We start from the raw sequence: 7709 nt of genomic DNA, 5'->3' as shown, positions 1-7709 counted from the left end.
CCAGCTGGGATATGTGTAGAAAATGCACTTTCCTGGCTCCTCCTTACCTAGACTTGAACCGGAGTCTAGGACCCGGGAATTTCATCCACATTCACCATCCATCATGATTCTTTTGCATACTAAATTTATTTTATTGCCTATAGGTCTAGAAACCCTTAACTCTGCCCTTTGCCTTCAGGGAGAACAGACGGTCCTAGCAGGGAGAATTTCTGAGTTTCCTGGCCCCTCTGACAACTGGAGTTAAAAGGACTGATTGATCCTCGGTAGTATAGTGAAGAAAGAGGACTGACTGATACCACAAAGTGACTACTGGAAAGAGAAACAGAAGGCAGGCACAGAGGGAAGGCTTCACTGTGAAAACGTCACCATACCCTCACAAGTGGGGAGAGAGACGAGGAACTGGTAGAGTCCCCACAGCAGCTTCCCTTGCAGACCTCTACATGTGTGCCGTGTGTGAGAAACTGAAGAGGGCTTAGCTGGGGATTTGGCTTAGGGATGCAGGCAGGTCTGGCTCCCAGGCTGTGAGGCACACCAGGGGCTTCTCTGTCCTCAGCAGAGCAGCAAGGGAAGCGGGAAGGCTAGTGTGAGTTGCTGAGAAGAGAGGCTCTGGACATGTTCCTTAAGTGTCGTGTGCCAGACCCCCGTGGCCCTCTGTCATTCCTAGGCAAGGTCTTGGGAATACAGATGAGAATGAAAGGAAGCAGGCCTTGCAGAGACACGTTTTTCCCAAGCCCCTGGGTTAGAGCACAGCCAAGTCTTCAAACCCCAAGGATAGGTCTTTTGTAATCTGGTCTCGGCTTGCTGGAAAAGGCTGTCCGGGGCCCAGGAAGGGGCTGAGGAGCCCAGTGGCCACCAGCCTGTGGGAAGCCAGGAACTCCCCAACTGCCACTGGTCAGCCATTCCACAGGTCATTCTCGAGCACCAGCTGTGTACCAGGCACAGTGGTAGCAACCGGGGAACGTCAAGAGGAACAAGGGTCTTACTCAGGAAGTGAACATTCTAATGAGGGAAACAGATACACTAAAAAAAAAAATATTTACAGAGGTCCTGATGGAAATAAACAGGACCCTTTGAGAGACAATTAACAGGTAGTTTTATTTTGAAAAACCTAGTCTGAGGAAGTGAAATTTTTTTTTTTTTTTTTTTTTTTTGTTCAGTCTTAAGGTTATACCTGAAGGAAGTGAAATTTTTTTTTTTTTTTTTTTTTAGACATAGGGTCTTACTCTGTCGCTCAGGCTAGAGAGCAGTGGTGCGAACATAGCTCACTGTAGCTTTGAACTCCTGGGCTCAAGCCTCAGCCTCCCAAGTAGCTGGAACTATAAGGTGCATGCCACTGCACTGTCTTAATTTCATAACTCTTCTTTCTTTCTTTTTTTTTTTTGAGATGGAGTGGCCTGGATCTCAGCTCACTGCAACCTCCCCCTCCCGGGTTCAAGTGATTCTCCGGCCTCAGCCTCCCAAGTAGCTGGGACTATAGGTGTGTGCCACCACGCTCAGCTAATTTTTTGTATTTTTAGTAGAGATGGGGTTTCACTGTGTTAGCCAGGATGGTCTCGATCTCCTGACCTCGTGATCCACCTGCCTTGGCCTCCCAAAGTGCTGGGATTACAAGCATGCACTACCACGCCTGCCATTTTTTTTTTTTTTTTTTTTTTTTTTTTTTAAGAGACAGGGTAAGCCGGGCGCGGTGGCTCAAGCCTGTAATCCCAGCACTTTGGGAGGCTGAGGCGGGTGGATCACGAGGTCGAGAGATCGAGACCATCCTGGTCAACATGGTGAAACCCCGTCTCTACTAAAGATACAAAAAATTAGCTGGGCATGGTGGCACGAGCCTGTAATCCCAGCTACTCAGGAGGCTGAGGCAGGAGAATTGCCTGAGCCCAGGAGGCGGAGGTTGCGGTGAGCCGAGATCGCGCCATTGCACTCCAGCCTGGGTAACAAGAGCGAAACTCCGTCTCAAAAAAAAAAAAAAAAAAAAAAAGAGACAGGGTATCGCTATGTTGTCCAGGCTGGTCTCAAACTTCTGGCCTCAAGCAATTCTCCTGCTTTGCTTGGCCCCAGTCACTGGGATTCAGGGCTTGAGCCACCCCACCCAGCAGGGAAGTAGTTAAACTCAGACGGAGCCTGTCATTTAAAAAGCCAGGACAAGCTGGGCATGGTGGCTCACGCCTGTAGTCCCAGCACTTTGGTAGGCCAAGGCGGGTGGATCACGAGGTCAAGAGATGGAGACCATCCTGGTCATCATGGTGAAACCCCATCTCTACTAAAAATACAAAAAAATTAGCTGGGCATGGTGGTGCGTGCCTGTAATCCCAGCTACTCAGGAGGCTGAGGCAGGAGAATTGCCTGAACCCAGGAGGCGGAGGTTGCGGTGAGCCGAGATCGCGCCATTGCACTCCAGCCTGGGTAACAAGAGTGAAACTCCGTCTCAAAAAAAAAAAAAAAAAAAAAAAAAGCCAGGACAAGGCAGAGGAAACTGCTTGTGCAAAGGTCCTGGGGTGGGAAAGTTTGGGGTTTTGAGACAATAATAGTGAGACTGTGGCTACTGGGGGAGAGAGAGGCACAGAGGAGAAATGGGAGGGGGTGGAACACATACATAAGGCCTGTGGGCAGAGTATAGCTGGTTCCAGTTTCTGGTGTGTAGGAAACAGAACCTGAATTTTCTTGAACTCACTTGAATTCCTGTATTTTGCCCCACTTAGCCAGAGTGGCAGAAACTTTAATTACAGCCAATTCACAGTTCCCCCATTTTCCTTGGCATTATGTTGGAATTCTAGGGCTCTTCCTTTTATGGTGCTAAAGCATGGGAAGGATAGTCTGATTGGGTGGTCATCCAGTCACACTAGCGGCCAGTGAGCTGTTCTCATTTGGTTGTGACCTTTTGTCATCAGCCCGTGAAGGTTGCTACTGAGTTGCTTCCCATCCCCCCACCAAAAGACTCCTCCAAGTGTAACACACATCCCGTTTTGTTTTGCCTTTCTGCTTTCCCCAGGCCATGTTAGGTCTAGGAAATTCTTTTTTTTTTTTTTGCGGGGGGAGGACAGAGTTTTTCTCTCTCACCCAGGCTAGAGTGCAGTGGCACCATCTCGGCTCACTGCAACCTCCGCCTCCTGGGAGCAAGCGATTCTCCTGCCTCAGTCTCCTGAGTAGCTGGGATTACAGGCGCCTGCCACCGTGCCTGGCTAATTTTTGTATTTTTAGTAGAGACAGTGTTTCACCATCTTGGCCAGGCTGGTCTCGAACTCCTGACCTTGTGATCCACCCGCCTCAGCCTCCCAAAGTGTTGGGATTACAGGCGTGAGCCACGCGCCCGGCCTGGAAATTCTTGAGTCAGGTGAGTTAGGCCCTGTTTATCCATCCAAAATGCAGCACACAGCCATTTCTCCAGAGGGCTTTGTTACCTCCCTGGTGCCCCACCCAGGAAAAAGAGCACAGCTCTTCTCTGCTTCCGCTCCTTGGACCCAGATGATACCCCCAGTTGCAAGACTGAGGAGAAACCTCTCTCTTCTCAGGGATGCCCCCTCCTCACTCTCAGTCTCCCAGATCCCCCTGTTTTACAGTTCCTAAATTTGTACCTGCACAGAAATTCTGTCCATTCCTCCCTGAAAGCTAAGCTTTTGGAATTCAGGAGCTAAAAATGGACTCTGCATTCTGTTGTATCATTTGTTTCCTGAAGTAATGAATACAAAATAACCTGAATACAGAATAACCTATCTGTGTGAGAGAAGGACGGGGGGACACCAAGGAAAAGATGAAAAGCAATGTAAAGTGTTACTGCCACACGGGATTCTGGATAGTGTGGAGGCAGAGGGAAAAAGACTAAAAAAGCTTTAAAGGTGGGAAGGTTGGGAACTGCTGCTACTGATCCAGTCCAACTCCATCATTTTACAGCTGAAGAAACTGAGGTCCAGAGAGGGAAAGGGGCTCTCCCCAGGTCCCATGGCTAAGTTAGAGGCAGAGTGCCAAGATGGGTACCATAGCCAGGCACGGTGGCTCACACCTGTAATCCCAGCACTTTGGGAGGCCAGGGGGGCAGATCACCTGAGGTCAGGAGTTCGAGACCAGCCTGACCAACATGGAGAAATCCTGTCTCTACTAAAAATACAAAATTAGCCAGGCATGGTGGTACATGGCTGTAGTCCCAGCTACTCGGGAGGCTGAGGCAGGAGAATTGCTTGAACCCAGGAGGCAGAAGTTCTGGTGAGCCGAGATCATGCCATTGCACTCCAGCCTAGGCAATAGAGCAAGACTGTCTCAAAAAAAAAAAAAAAGAAAGAAAGAAAGAAAGAAAGAAAAAGGGCACCATAGTGGTCATGAAAAATAGCAGCTACTGGCCAGGTGCAGTGTCTCACGCCTATAATCCCAACACTTTGGGAGGCTGAGGTAGGAGAATCACCTGAGCTCAAGAGTTTAAGACCAGCCCTGATAACATAGTGAGACCCTGTCTCCATAAAATTTTTTTTTAGCCGGGTGTGATGGCTCATGCCTGTAATCCCAGCACTTGGGAGGCCAAGGCAGGTGGATCATTTGAGTTCAGGAGTTCAAGACCAGCCTGACCAACATGGTGAAACCCCATCTCTACTAAAAATATAAAAATTAGCTGGGCATGGTGGTGCATGCCTGTAATCCCAACCACTAGCGAGGCTGAGGCAGGAGAATCACTGGAATCCAGGAGGCAGAGGTTGCAGTGAGCCAAGATCATGCCATTGCACTCCAGACTGGGCAACAGAGCGAGACTCGGTCTCTCTCTTTTTTTTTTTTTTTTTTTTTCTGAGACGGAGTTTCGCTCTTGTTACCCAGGCTGGAGTGCAATGGCACGATCTCGGCTCACCGCAACCTCCGCCTCCTGGGTTCAGGCAAGTCTCCTGCCTCAGCCTCCTGAGTAGCTGGGATTACAGGCACACGCCACCATGCCCAGCTAATTTTTTTGTATCTTTAGTAGAGACGGGGTTTCACCATGTTGACCAGGATGGTCTCGATCTCTCGACCTTGTGATCCACCCGCCTCGGCCTCCCAAAGTGCTGGGATTACAGGCTTGAGCCACCGTGCCCGGCTCTCTTTTTTTTTTTTTAAAGATGGGGTTTCACCATGGTAGTCAGGCTGGTCTTGAACTCCTGACCTCAGGTGATCCACCCACCTCGGCCTCCCAAAGTGCTAAGATTACAGGCATGAGCCACTGCGCCCGGCCTGAGACACTGTCTCAAAAAAAAAAAATTTTTTTTTTTAAATTAGCAGGACGTGGTTGCACATGCCTATAGTCCCAGTTACTTAGGAGGCTGAGATGGGAAGATCTCCTGAGCCTGGAAGTTTGAGGGTGCAGTGAGCTGTGATTGTGCCACTGCACTCCAGCCTAGGCAACAGAGCAAGACCCTGTCTCTAAAATAAAATAAATAAATAAATAATAGCTACTGTTGGTGGAGTCTTACTGCTTGCCTGTGCTGGGTGCTCTGATGCTCCACGACAGCAGAGCTGTTGTCTGGTTATCACCAAATCTCCAGCCTCTAGCTCAGTGCTCTGCATATAGTGAGCACTCCATCAATCTTGCGGAATAAAAGTAATCTTTTTTTTTTTTTCTTTTGAGACGGAGTTTCGCTCTTGTTACCCAGGCTGGAGTGCAATGGCGCGATCTCGGCTCACCGCAACCTCCGCCCCCTGGGTTCAGGCAATTCTCCTGCCTCAGCCTCCTGAGTAGCTGGGATTACAGGCACGCGCCACCATGCCCAGCTAATTTTTTGCACCTTTTAGTAGAGACGGGGTTTCACCATGTTGACCAGGATGGTCTCGATCTCTTGACCTCGTGATCCGCCCACCTCAGCCTCCCAAAGTGCTGGGATTACAGGCTTGAGCCACCGTGCCCGGCTTTTTTTTTTTTTTTTTTTTTTTTTTTTTTTTGAGATGTGGTTTCACTCTTGTTGCCCAGGCTGGAGTGCAGTGGCAAGATCTTGGCTCACTCCAACTTCCGCCTCCCAGGTTCAGATGATTCTCCTGCCTCAGCCTCCCGAGTTGTTGGGATTACAGGCACCCGCCACCTATCCTGGGTAATTTTTGTATTTTTAGAGATGAGGTTTCGTCATGTTAGCCAGGCTGGTTTCGAACTCTTGACCTCAGATGATCTGCCTGCCTTGGCCTCCCAAAATGCTGGGATTACAGGTGTGAGGCACTGTGCCCGGCCTGAAAGGAATTTTTTTTTTTTTTTTTTTTTTTTTTTTTTTTTTTTTAGATGGAGTCTGACTCTGTCACCCAGGCTGGAGTGCAGTGGCACAATCTCAGCTCACTGCAATCGCCACCTCCCAAGTTTAAGCAATTCTCCCGCCTCAGCCTCCTGAGTAGCTGGGATTACAGGCACATGCCACCATCCCTGGCTAATTTTTGTATTTTTAGTAGACAGGGAATTTGACCATGTTGGTCAGGCTGGTCTCAAACTCCTGACCTCGTGATCCTCCAGCCTTGGGTTAAGCCATGAGCCACCGCACCCGGCCAGCAATTTTATTTCATCATTATAACAACCCATATATTAATAGCACCATTTTACAGATGAGCAAACAGGCTCAAAGCAGTTACGTGGCCTGCCAAGGTGAACAACAGAATGGGGATTTGAACTCCGGTCTGTGTGACTCCAACTCCATGATCTTAACTACTGTGCTATTCTGTTTCCCAGCTCTCTTGGCGTCATACTGATCATAGAGTATGATAAGGGGTGCCTTTGTTCACCACAGTGGTGGTATCTAGCCACAGGTAGGTCTGACATTCAAAATTTGCCACACTTAGACCTTGCGGTTCGGTGACAAAGAAAAGCCAGAGTCAAGCAGTAAGTAGGACTGCGGTTCAGAAGCCTGAGGAAGCCCCTGGGGGTTGAAGGTCTCCTTGCCTCCTGTGATAGGCAGATCTGCCTATACCTCATCAAGCAACTGTCTCATGGCGTTGTGACAGGCGTCACTTTGTTATGGCAGCACTGTCTGCCAGTAAGCCCAGAGTTGGAGAACCAGCAAGAGTATGTCAGCGTGAGTGTGCGTGTGTGTGTGCGTGTGTGTGTGCGTGTGTGTGTGTCTGTGTGTGACCCAGCGGTCTCATGCTGGTGTCCTGAAGACAGTTTCTCGTTTCCTTTGGCTGGCACCTTTGGTTTCTATTCATTACTTCTCCTCCCCACTTTCCGTTCCTCCTCCTCTCCTTTGTTAAAATCCTCTATTTTCAATCAGCTGAGAGTCTCCTGGGGGTGGGGATGGTGGTGTCAGCGCAGAGTGATTCATCTAGCTGATAATTAGAGCTCTGGAAAACCCAAAACTCATTTTTGTCAGAGTCAAGGCTTCCGGAATCCCTAGGCTTTTCGTTTTGTCAGAGAGAGGAGCTTGGTGGGCTGGGGCTGTCTTTATGCCTGTCTTTCGGTCACCCACCTTCAAATGAGATGAGTGTGGGCACTGGCTGGGTCTTGCAAGAAGCGGTTTCCATAACTCCGAGTCCTCACAGCGATCCCCCAAGCATTATCCCTATTTGGAGAGAAGGGGAAGATCGGGCCACTTGCACATAGTCACCCAGCTTGGAAAGTGATGCAGCAGGGTTTCAAAGCCAAGCTTTTTGGAATCCACCAGACGTGATTCGAATCCTAGCCCTGCAATTATTAGCTGTGTGTGTTTAGGCACAATAATTTCCTTCTCTGAGTGCAAGCTTCCTCGGCTGTAAACAGCTGCCTACATAATGCTAATGTCTCTCAA

Source organism: Saimiri boliviensis, chromosome 11 (genome assembly GCF_048565385.1).
Source record: "Saimiri boliviensis isolate mSaiBol1 chromosome 11, mSaiBol1.pri, whole genome shotgun sequence".
Taxonomy (NCBI): Eukaryota; Metazoa; Chordata; class Mammalia; order Primates; family Cebidae; genus Saimiri; species Saimiri boliviensis.
Note: the sequence above shows the minus strand (reverse complement) of the source record.